Source organism: Nomascus leucogenys, chromosome X (genome assembly GCF_006542625.1).
Source record: "Nomascus leucogenys isolate Asia chromosome X, Asia_NLE_v1, whole genome shotgun sequence".
NCBI lineage: Eukaryota > Metazoa > Chordata > Mammalia > Primates > Hylobatidae > Nomascus > Nomascus leucogenys.
In genome coordinates, this window is record NC_044406.1 from 44,408,046 (window position 1) to 44,420,654 (window position 12,609).

Below are 12,609 nucleotides of genomic sequence, written 5' to 3' on the forward strand. Positions count from 1 at the left end.
AAGTTTTTTTTTTTTTTTTGGAGACAGAGTCTCGCTCTGTTGCTGAGGCTGGAGGGCAGTGGCACAATCTTGGCTCATTGCAACCTCCACCTCCAGGGTTCAAGTGATTCTCCTGCCTCAGCCTCCCAAGTAGCTGGGACTACAGGTGCCTGCCACCACACCTGGCTAATTTTTTTGTATTTTTGGTAGAGACAGGGTTTCACTATGTTGGCCAGGCTGGTCTCGAATGCCTGGCCTCAGGTGATCCACCCACCTCAGTGTGCCAAAGTGCTGGGATTACAGGTGTGAGCCACTGTGCCTGGCCCACTGTGGAAAGTTCTATTGAACAGTATGGTTACAGACAATCTGAAATTAAGTTTATAATATTCTGCCATTCAGTCATAGATTTAACACATTTGTTAAGCATTACTATGCAGTATGTACTGACTATTCATAGGGGGGCAGAGGGAGAAGGACCTGGCCCATGACTACTATACTCCTGTGCTTCAGTTAGCCTTAATTACTATTTGTTATGGTTACAATGTTACAGCTTTCCTTCCAAAGATTGATTGATTGATTGATTGATTGAGACAGGGTCTCACACTGTTGCCCAGGCTAGAGTGCGGTGGCACGATTTTGGCTCGCTGCAACCTCTGCCTCCCAGGCTCAAGTGATCCTTCCACCTTAGCCTTGTGAGTAGCTGGGATTATAGACGTGCGCCACCACGTCCAGCTAATTTTTGTATTTAGTAGAGACGGAGTTTCACCAGTTAGCCAGGCTGGTCTCGAATTCCTGACCTCAAATGATCTGCGCACCTCGGCCTCCCAAAGTGCTGGGATTACAGGCATAAGCCACTGCGCCAGGCCTAATTTTTTTTTTTTGGAGACAGAGTCTCACTCTGTTGCCCAGGCTGGAGTGCAGTGGTGTGATCTCGGCTCACTGTAACCTCTGCCTCCTGGGTTCAATCGATTCTCTTGCCTCAGCCTCCCGAGTAGCTGGGACTACAGGTGTGCACCACCATGCCTGGCTAATTTTTGTATTTATAGTAGAGACAAGGTTTCACCATGTTGGCCAAGCTGGTCTGGTCTTGAACTCCTGGCCTCAAGTGATCCGCCCACCTTGGCCTCCCAAAGTGCTGGGATTACAGGCATGAGCCACTGCACCCTGCTGCCCAAAGATTTAAAATGCATGAGTGCATCTATGTGCTTATGTAGAGGAAGTGGGGAAAGTAAGGGAAGATTCATTTCTAAGGATATATTGGGAATTCTTATGGTTAAAGCCAAGTGTTAACTCTTACATATGAATAAAGACAAAAAGAATGCAAAGGCCCGATAGATCATCTTAGATTGAGAAATTCAACACCTAAGAGAACACTGGCAACTGTCAAAGCTTTAAAGGGGCATATTCCATATTTCATTTAAACTAATTTCATATGATAAAGAATTCCAGGGATGAAATATAATTCTAAGATCATCTAATCCAGCCTTACATTTATTATTGCTTGAATTTCCTCTAGAGTACCTGATTTTCTACCTCCATCCCCCACTCTATATACCTCCCCCTCCAGTTTCCAATTAAGTGGTAATGTAGCCACTTACTGAATTCTTCCAGGTAAGAAGCTCCTAAGATGGTCCACCCTGGCTTTTAACACCACTATCAGAAAAGTTTGTTATATTACACTGAAGCCTCTCGAAAATGAGGATGATGAAAGTTCAAGATGTACTTTTACCTGGGTACCTTTTGTTATCACTTGGCTAAGAAACTAGTCAGACATTTGAAAAACAAAGTAAAAGGTATTCTTTAGTAAAAGATTTAAAGTGTTGGGCACAGTACTCTTTTGCTGTTTAATAACTATTAAAGATATGGGAAGAAAAAGCAAATGATTTTCTATTCAAGGGAATGAATAAGTGACATCAAACTACTATTATTGGGAAGCTAAAAACAGATCTTCTCAGGTCAAATTTATAGAACGTTTATAGAATGTAGAGACAAATATAAACATAAATTACTCAAAATAAAAGATAATGCACAGACAAGAATTGGGCACTTATATGAAAAATATAATACCTCTTAGGAAACTGCCACAAAATCCAACTGTTTTAAAAAAAAAGGTAATTCTGTGGTATTTATCACTGGAGATCTATATATATTGGTGGTGAAAAAATGCTGGTCAATGGGTACAAAGTTATAATTGGGAGGAGTAAGTTCTGGTGTTCTATTGCACAGGGTGATGACAGTTAACAGAAGGGTATTATATTTTACAAAATAGCTAGAAGAGAGGCTTTTAAATGTTCTCACCATAAAGAAATGATAAACGCATGAGACGATGGATATGCTAAATATCCTGATTTGACTATACAATATATATAAAGACATCAAATTATACCCCACAAATATGTACAACTACAATGTGTTAATAAAAATTGCAATTTAAAAGATAAAACTTGGGTTGGGCATGGTGGCTCATGCCTATAATCCCAGCACCTTGGGAGGCTGAGGCAAGAGGATCACTTGAGCTCAGAGGTTCGAGACCAGCCTGGGTAACATAGTGAGACCTCATCTCTACTAAAAATAAAAAAACTAGCAGAGTGTGGTGGCGCACGCCTGTGGTACTCGGAAGGCTGAGGTGGGAGGATTACTTGAGCTCAGGAGGTCGAGGCTATAAGGAGCCATGATTGTGCCACTGCACTCCAGCTAGACTGTAAAACAACAAAAAACATAAAATAATATTACCATTAAAAAAAAAGAAGAGTGCCGGGTGCAGTGACTCACACCTGTAAACCCAGCTACTTGGGAGGCTGAGGCAGGAGAATTGCTTGAACCCAGGAGGCGGAGGTTGCAGTGAACCAAGATCGCGCCATTGCACTCCAGCCTGGATGACAGGGCGAGACTCCCTCTCAAAAAAAAAAAAAAAGAAGAGCCAGGCACAGTGGCTCACGCCTTTAATCCCAGCACTTTGGGAGGCCAAGGCGCAAGGATTGCTACAGTCCAGGAGTTCAAGACCAGCCTGGGAAACGTGACAAAACCCTGTCTCTACAAAAAATACAAAAATTAGCTGCGTGTGGTGGTGCACACCTGTGGTCTCAGCTACTAGGGAGGCTGAGGTGGGAGCCTGGGAAGTTGAGGCTGCAGTGAGCCGTGATCGTGCCACTGCACTCCAGCCTGGGCACTCCAGACCCTGAAAAAAAAAAAAGGGTTGGGCGCAGTGGCTCACGCCTATAATCCCAGCACTTTGGGAGGCTGAGGCAGTTGGATCACGAGGTCAGGAGTTCAAGACCAGCCTGGCCAAGATGGTGAAACCCCATCCCTACTAAAAATTACAGGCAGGCACCTGTAATCCCAGCTACTTGGGAGGCTGAGGCAGAGAATTGCTTGAACCTGGGAGGTGGAGGTTGCAGTGAGCTGAGATCGTGCCACTGCACTCAAGCCTGGGCAACAGAGTGAGACTCAGTCTCAGAAAAAAAAAAAAAAAAAAGAAAGAAAGAAAGGTGCTAGTCAGATACCAGATACCTATTTGTTTTTTTCTAAAACGTATGTCTGGCACATTCTATTAAACAAAATGCCTTTGCATACATCTCACTTACTTCCACTGTAACCATGGAAGGTGACAGAGAGGTTTTATTATGCCCATTTAAAAAATATTTTTATCTTTACAAATTTAAAATAAAAAATTGAGATAGCACTATTCTCATTGTGGCAAGCAAACAGCACTTGTACAAAGCATCTTTTATACATGTGTCTTTAAACACTTTACTACATGCATTACAGCATGGTCATTATATTCGTTCACTGAAATGACAGAAACAGCTTTATTAAGATATATTTTATATACCATAAAGTCCACCAGTTTAATGTGTACATTTCAGTGGTTTTCAATATATTTATAGTCATGCAACCATTGCCACTACCTAATTCCAGGATATTTTCATCACCGCCAACCCCAAATCTTGTGTCCATTTATAGTTACTCCCTGTCACCAACTCCAGCCCCAAGCAACTACTAATCTACTTTCTGTCTCTATTGATGTGCCTATTCTGGACATTTCATATAAGTGGAATTATAACAATATGTGGCTGTGTGAGTCTGGCTTCTTTCACTTAGCATGTTCTTCAGGTTCCTCTATGTTGTAGCATGTATTAGAACTTCATTTCTTTTTATGGGCAAAAAATAATTGTATGGATATACCCCATTTCATCAAGTTGATGGACATTTGGGTTGTTTTAACTTTTTGTCTGTTATGAAATAATGGTGTTATGAAAATTCATGCAGTAGTTTTTGTGTGGATATATGTTTTTATTTCTCTTGGGTATTGTGCGGTAAAGGATAACCTTGTCTAAAAAAAGGTTTGGCTGTTTGTCTTTAGCTCCTTAGAAGTAACCTTTAAGCCCCTGGAATGTCCTGCCTGATAAGAGTGTCTTTGTTTACCTTGGGTCCTAGGGCCAAGTGAGATAGTCTATGCTAACGATGTGATTTATGGTAGAGACTTTGGGGCACCTTCTATCAGCCTGACCTCTGGAGGGACTGGAGAGTAACGTCAGCCACGTGGATGGTGAGCAATGCCTACGTGGCCAACTCTCAATAAAATCGCTCAACACCAGGGGTGAGCTTTCCTGGCCGGCAATACTCTATGTGTATTATACATTGTTGCTGGGAGAAATAAGCACTATCTGCATAACTCCACTGGCAGGGTAACTGGAAGCTGCATTCCAGGTCTCTCCTGGACCATGCCTTATGTGCCTCTATCCTTGGCTAATTTTAAATCTGTATCTTTTCACTATAATAAACTATGACTGTGAGTATAACTGTTCTTCTGAGTTCTGTGAGTCCTTCTAGTGAATTACTGAACCTGAGAATGGTCTTGGTGATCTCTTAAACTGCAGGTATATACTTAGGAGTAGAATTACTGGTTTATAAGGTAACTATGTTTAACATTTTGAGGAGCTGCCAAACTTTTTTCACAGCAGCTGCATCATTTTTACTTCCACCAACAATGCATGAAGGTTCCAATTTTTCCGCATCCTTGATTGTTTGTCTTTCTTATTACTGCCACCCTAGTAGGTATGAAATGGTATCTCACTGTGGTTTACTTTTTTTTTTTTTGAGATGGAGTTTCGCTCTTGTTGCCCAGGTTGGAGTGCAATGGTGCGATCTCAGCTCACCGCAACCTCTGCCTCTCCTGGGTTCAAGCGATTCTCCTGTCTCAGCCTCCCAAGTAGCTGGGATTACAGGCACGTGCCACCATGCCCAACTACTTTTTGTATTTTTAGTAGAGACGGAGTTTCATCAAGTTGGTCAGGCTGGTCTTGAACTCCTGACCTCAGGTGATCTGCTCGCCTCGGCCTCCCAAAGTGCTGGGATTACAGGCGTGAGCAACCGTGCCCGGCCGGAAAAATAATTTTCTACATATTCTTCAGGAATTGTAGAAGAAAAATACTTTTTCAAATGCTTTCACTAGAGGAAAAATGCTACCTTTTAAAAATCCACATTTGTAAGAAGAGTTTCCATGCCCAGGCTTATCTTGAACCTCTGGCTTTAAACATTCCTCTTGCCTCGGGCTCCCAAAGCACTGGGATTTTAGGTATGAGCCACTGCATCCAACCCAAAGTTTCTTCAAAGAGGAATGATATGCCTTAATTCCTAAATCAGTCTCTGGCGTTCTTTTTCAAGATTTTTATTCTAGCCACTCTATGTTATTCAATTTCTATCCCACACCTCAAGCATTTATCCTTTATGTTACAAACAATCCAATTATACCCTTTTAGTTATTTTAAAACAATCATTCATCATGACCAAGTGGGATTTATCCTAGGGACGCAAGGATGGCTCAACATATGCAAATCAAGCAGTGTGAAAAATCGTATCTTCAGCATGAAGGACAAAAACCCTATGATCGTTTCAACTGATGCTGAAAAAGCATTTGATAAAATTCAACATCCTTCACGATAAAAACCCTCAATAAACTGGTCATGGTGAATGATCTTTTCAAAGTATTGTTAAATTTGGTGTGCTAGTACTTTGTTGAGGATTTCTGCATCAATTTTCATCCAGAATACTGGCCTGTAGTTTTCTTTTTTTGATGTGTCTTTGTCTGATTTTGGTATCAGGGTAATACCGGCTTTGTAGAATGAGTTTACAAGTATTCCCTTCTCTTCTATTTTTTGGAATAGTTTGAGTAACACTGGTACTAGTTCTTCTTTAAATGTTTTGTAAAATTCAGCAGTGAAGCCACTGGGTCCCAGGATTTTCTTTGAAGGGAAACTTTTTATAACGACTTCAATCTCACCATCTGTCACTGGTCCGTTCAGATTTGAAATTTCATCATGGTTCAATCTTGGTAGGTTGTATGTGTCTAGGAATCTGTTCACTTCTAGGTTTTCCAGTTTGTTGGCATATAGTTGCTCATAGTAGCCTCTAATGATCCTTTGAATTTCTGCAGTATCAATAGCAATGTCTCCTTTTTCATCTCTGATTTTATTTGGGGTTTCTCTCTTTTTTTTTCTCAGTGAGTTGGGCTAAAGGTTTGGTGATTTTATCTTTTCAAAAAACCAACATTTGGTTTTGTTGATCTTTGTTTTTTTTCCATTTCAACTTCACTTATTTCTGCTCTGATCTTTGTATTTCCTTTCTTCTACTAATTTAGGGTTTTGTTTGCTCGTTTTTCTAGTTCTTTAAGATGCATCATAAGGTTGAAGTTTTTCTACTTTTTTGATATACAGGCTTATTGCTATAAACTTTCCTCTTAGTACTGCTTTTGCTATATCCCATAGGTTTTGGTATGTTGTGTTCCCATTTTTTTTGTTTGTTTGTTTCAAGACAGTTTAAAATTTTCTTCTTAATTCCTTCATTGACCTACTGGTAGTTCAGCAGCATGTCGTTTAATTTCCAAGTGTTTGTATAGTTTCCAAAATTCTTTGTTATTGATTTCTAGTTTTATTCCACTGTGGCCAGAGAAGATAATTGATGATTTCAATTTTTAAAAATTATTTTAAGACTTATTTTGGCACCTGACACACGGTCTATCCTTGAGAATACTCCATGTGCTGAGGAGAAGAATGTATATTCTGCAGCTGTTGGATGAAATGTTCTATAAATATCTATTTGGTTGATTTGGTCTATAGTACAGATTAAGTCTGATACTTCATTTTTTATCTGGATGATTTGTCCCATGCTGAAAGCAAGGTATTAAAGTCTCTAGCTATTATTTTATTGAGGTCTATCTCTTTAACTCTAATAAAATTTGCTTTATATTTCTGGTTGCTCCAGAATTGGGTGTATATATATTTACAACTGTTCTATCTTCTTGCTGAACTGAACCCTTTATCATTATATAATGACCTTTTTGTCTCTTTTTATAGTTTTTTTTTCTATTAGTATAGCTACTCCTGCTTTTTGATTTCCATTTGTATGGAATCTATTTTTCCATCCCTTTATTTTCAGCCTATATGTGTCTGTATAGTGAAGCATGTTTCCTGTAAGCAACAGATCATTGGGCCTTGTTTTTTGTATTGATTCAGCCACTCTGTGTCTTTTGGAGAGTTTTGTCCATTTACATTCAATGTTATTGATAAGTAAGGACTTATTCCTGCCATTTTATTTGTTTTCTGGTTGTCTTGTGGTCTTTTCTTCCTTCCTTCTTTTGTTCTTGTCTTCCTTTTAGTGAAGGTGATATTCTCAGGTGGTATGTCTTAACTTCTTGCTTTTTATTTTTGTGTGTATCTGTTGTATGTTTTTGATTTGAAGTTTACCATGGGCCTTGCGAATAATATAACCCATTATTTTAAACTGATGACAACTTAACACTGATTGCATAAACAAATTAACAAAGAAGCAAGGAGAAAACAAAAACTCTACACTTCAACTTCATTCCCTTAACTTTTTGCTGTTTCTACTTACATCTTATTATACTGTCCATGTCTTCAAAAGTTGTTGTAATTATTGACTGGCTAATCTTTTAGTCTTTCTATTCAAGATAGGAGTTTTCATACCACAATTACAATATTATAATATTCCATGTTTTTCTGTGTACTATTACCAGTACGTTTTACACCTTCAGATGATTTCTTATTGCCATTAACATCCTTTTCTTTCAAGACTGAAGAACTCCCTTTAACATTTTTTGTAGGACAGGCCTGGTGTTGATGAAATCCCTCAGCTTTTGTTTATTTGGGAAAGTCCTTATTTCTCCTTCATGTTTGAATGATATTTTCACTGGATATACTATTCTAGGATAAAAGTTTTTTCCTTCAAAACTTTTAATATGTCATGCCACTCTCTCCTGGCCTGTAAGGCTTCCAATGAAAAGTCTGCTGCTAGATGTATTGGAGCTCCATTGTATGTTATTTGTTTCTTTTCTCTTGCTGTTTTTAGGGTCCTTTATCCTTGACATTTGGGAGTTTGATTATTAGATGTCTTGAGGTAGTCTTATTTCAGTTAAATATGCTTGATGTTTTATAACCTTCTTGTACTTGAATATTGATATACATTTCTCTACATTTGGGAAGTTCTCTGTTATTATACCTTTGAATAAACTTTCTACTCTGATCTCTCTCTCTACCTCCTCTTTAAGGCCAATCATTCTTAGATTTGCCCTTCTGAGTCTATTTTCTACATCTTGTAGGCATGCTTCATTCTTTTTCCTTTTGTCTCCTCTCATTGTGCATTTTCAAATAGCTTGTCTTGAGGCTCACTAATTCTTCTGCTTAAGTCTGCTGTTAAGAGACTCTGATGTATTCTTCAGTCCATCAATTGCATTTTTGAGCTCCAGAATTTCTGCTTGATTCTTTTCCATTATTTATTTTTTTTTTTTTGAGACGGAGTCTTGCTCTGTTGCCCAGGCTGGAGTGCAGTGGCATGATCTTGGCTCACTGCAAGCTCCGCCTCCCAGGTTCACACTATTCTCCTGCCTCAGCCTCCCGGGTAGCTGGGACTACACACGCCCGTCACCACACCTGGCTAATTTTTTGTATTTTTAGTAGAGACGGGGTTTCACCATGTTAGCCAGGATGGTCTCGATCTCCTGACCTTGCGATCCACCTGCTCTGGCCTCCCAAAGTGCTGGGATTACAGGTGTGAGCCACTGTGCCCGGCCTCTTTTCCATTATTTCAATGTCTTTGTTAAATTTACCTGATGGGATTCTGAATTCCTTCTCTGTGTTATCTTGGATTTTGCTGAGCTTCCCCAAAATAGCTACATTGAATTTTCCATCTGAAAGATCATATATCTGTCTCTCCAGGATTAATCACTGTTGCCTTATTTAGTTCATTTTGTGAGGTCATGTTTTCCTGGATGGTCTTGATGCTTGCAGATGTTCATCAGTGTCTGGGCATTGAAGAGTCAGCATTTATTGCAGTCTTTGCAGTCTGGGCTTGTTTGTATCCATCCTTCTTCAGAAGACTTTCCAGGTATTCAGAGGGACTTGGGTGTTGTGATCTAAGTCTTTGGTCACTATAGCCATATCTGCTTTAGGAGGCACCCCAAGCCTAGTAATGCCATGGCTCTTGCAGACTTGTAGATATACTACCTTGGTGTTACTGGGTAATATCTGGAAGAACTCCCTGGATTAACAGGCAGAGATTCTTGTTCTTTTCCCTTACTTCCCTCTAAACAAATGAAGTCTCTCTCTGTGCTGAGTTGCCTGGAGATGGAGGAGGGCTAATACAAGCACCCCTATGGCCACCACCACTGGGACTGCACCCAGTCAGACCTAAAGCCAGCACAGCATTGGGTCTCGCCCAAGGCCTGCAGTGATCACTGCCTGGCTACCACCTATGTTCGTTCACGTCCCAAGGGCTCTACAATCAGTAGGTGGCAAATCCAGCAAGGCTTGTGTCCTTCCTTTCAGGGCGGCGAATTCCTCCTGGCCCTGGGTGGGTCCAGAGATACTATCAAGAACTTTAGGAATCTATCTGATGCTTTCTTCTACTGTGGCTGAGCTGGCACCCAAGCTGTATGACAAAGTCCTTTCTACGTTTCCTCCCCTTTCTTCATGCAGAGGAGTCTCTGTAATGAAATTCCTTATAATCAAAATTGTAAGAGTCTCAATTTGGTAAGACCTTTATAAAATAAAGAAGCTGAACTCAAGTAATGAAAGTAAGAATCATTGCTCTGCAAATGAGAAACTTACACCAGAATGTTTCATCTCTCAAACTGTTCATCCATCATCCATCCATCAATCTAATATAATTGTCTGTCTACCAGATTCGGGTATAGGGCATCTAAGGATGAAAGTCTAAGTTTACAGTCTACTAGGGCAGATAAAACTCATAGGTAAATAACCATAATAGTGGCAGAATGTGGTACATCAGGGCTGTAATACAAATCCAGGTCTGTTAAGGTCAAGGCCAATATTTTCTTTCACCAAAGTCTTATTGCCAATTACTAATTACTGTAGAAAAAAATAAGCCTGGGCAACACAGCAAGACCCTATCTCTACAAAACAAAAAAATTAGCCAGCCATGGTAGCATGTGCCTACAGACCTAGCTACTTGGGAGACTGAGGTGGAAGGATTGCTTGAGCTCAGAAGTTCAACGTTATAGTGAGCTATGATCTCACCACTGCACTCCAGCCTGAGTGACAAAGCAAGGCTCTGTCTCTCTTTAAAAAAAAAGAAAAAAAGAAAAGAAAAGAAAAGAAAAAAGGCCAGGTGTGGTGGCTCACGCCTGTAATCCCAGCACTCTGGGAGGCCAAGGCAGGTGGATCAACTGAGGTTCGAGACCAACCTGGCCAACATGGTGAAATCTCGTCTCTACTAAAGATACAAAAAATTAGCTGGGTGTGGTGGTGTGTGCCTGTAATCCCAGCTACTTGGGAGGCTGAGGCAGGGGAATCGCTTGAACCCAGAATGCAGAGGTTGCAGTGAGCTGAGATTGCGCCATTGCACTCAAGCAACAAGGAGAGACTCGGGCCAAAAAAAAAAAAAAAAAAAAAAAGCACAGTGGCTCATGCCTGTAATCCCAGCACTTTGGATTGGAAGGCCAAGGCAGGAGGATCACTTGAGGCCAGGAGTTCGAGACCAGCCTGGACAACACAGCAAAATCCTGTCTCTACAAAAAAAAAAAAAAAAAAAAAATTTAAAAATTAGCCAGGTGTAGTGGCATGCACCTGTGGTATCAGCTACTCGGGAGGATCGTTTGAGCCTAGGAGTTCAAGGCTGCAGTGAGCTATGATTGTGTCACTGCACTCCAGCCTAGGTGACAGAGTGAGACCCTGTCTCACAACAAAAGCAAAAATGGGGGAAACTGTAGTGGCCACAATAAAGAAAATAAGTTACTGGATATAAATCTAATGTGCTACTATAAAATGACCAAATAATAACTGAAAAATGAAAAATATATTATTTTTAGAGGGGGAAATGCATATCACAAATGAATCCATGGTACAATAAAATATGAATGTATGTATTCAATAAACCATAATTAAGTACTAACAATGGGCAGGCACTCTACTTTGTGCCAGGGAAATTCACAGAAAAATGATGCACAATCTCGGCCCTCAAGGGATTCACACATGGGCAGTAACCAGGAGAGAGCTTAGATAAACACACAGGCAATGTCCTAGGGTAGTAGTCTCCATGGAAAGAGTTTTCCTTTAAATATTTTTCCTTTATGATTTTTAAAGTGCCATAGTTAAATAAAATCATCCAAGAAAGGTAAAAAAAAAGAGGAAGTAGCCAATTCTGTCAGATATAAGTATGAATTCAAAAAATTAAAAGGGCCTTTGGGGGTCCAGATTGTGTTCTTCAATTACAACTTCCCAGTAAAAGACCCTAGGTTCCTTGGAGGAATAGCTAATCCCAGGTCTAGAGCAAGAAATCTACACGATAAGCCTGGAAAATATTGTCATGCCAGACAGCAAGAAATCTCACAAAGCGCCTAGAGTCATTATCCCTAAAGCCAGTGGTCCCCAACCTTTTTGGCACCAGGGACCAGTTTTGTGAAAGATAATTTTTCCATGGACTGGGGGGAGATGGTTTTGGGATGATTCAAGCACATTACATTTATTGTACACTTTATTGCTATTATTATATCATAATATATAATGAAATAACTATACAACTCACCATAATGTAGAATCAGTGGGAGCCCTGAGCTTGTTTTCCTGCAACTAGACGATCCCATCTGGGGGTGATGGGAGACGGTGACAGATCATCAGGCATTACATTCTCATAAGGAGTGCTCAACCTAGATCCCTCGCATGTGCAGCTCACAACACAGTTCATGCTCCTATGAGAATCTAATGCCACTGCTGATCTGACAGGAGGCGGAGTTCAGGCGGTAATGCTCACTTGCTCGCCACTTACCTCCTGCTGTGCGGCCTGGTTCCTAACAGGCCATGGACCAGTACCTGTCTGTGGCCTGGCAGTTGCAGACCCCTGCACTGTGCAATGATATTATATGTCCCCTCTTCACCGAAGAAGGTTGGCAGGCAAATATAACTCCAACCGGCTTGCGGTTCACATGTAGGAGGTCTGAGAGGTGAAAGGTCAGCCCTTCCATCCCTCTAGCCAGCAGAGCCATCTTATTACATTTGGCATAGAAGGAGAAATAACATGGAAAGAGAAGGCAACCTCTGTGCCTTTGCTGGAGGTAACTGGCCGTTCCCAATCCCATCCACGTCTCCCCTAATTGCA

At 40.6% G+C, this 12,609-nt stretch overlaps 1 protein-coding gene across 1 annotated transcript in view; it reads right to left on the reverse strand.

Moving 5' to 3' along the window:
* The window catches only part of JADE3 (jade family PHD finger 3), a 146,618-nt gene that overhangs the window by 8,562 nt on the left and 125,447 nt on the right, over positions 1–12,609 (reverse strand). The gene's annotated exons all lie outside the window — the stretch shown is intronic.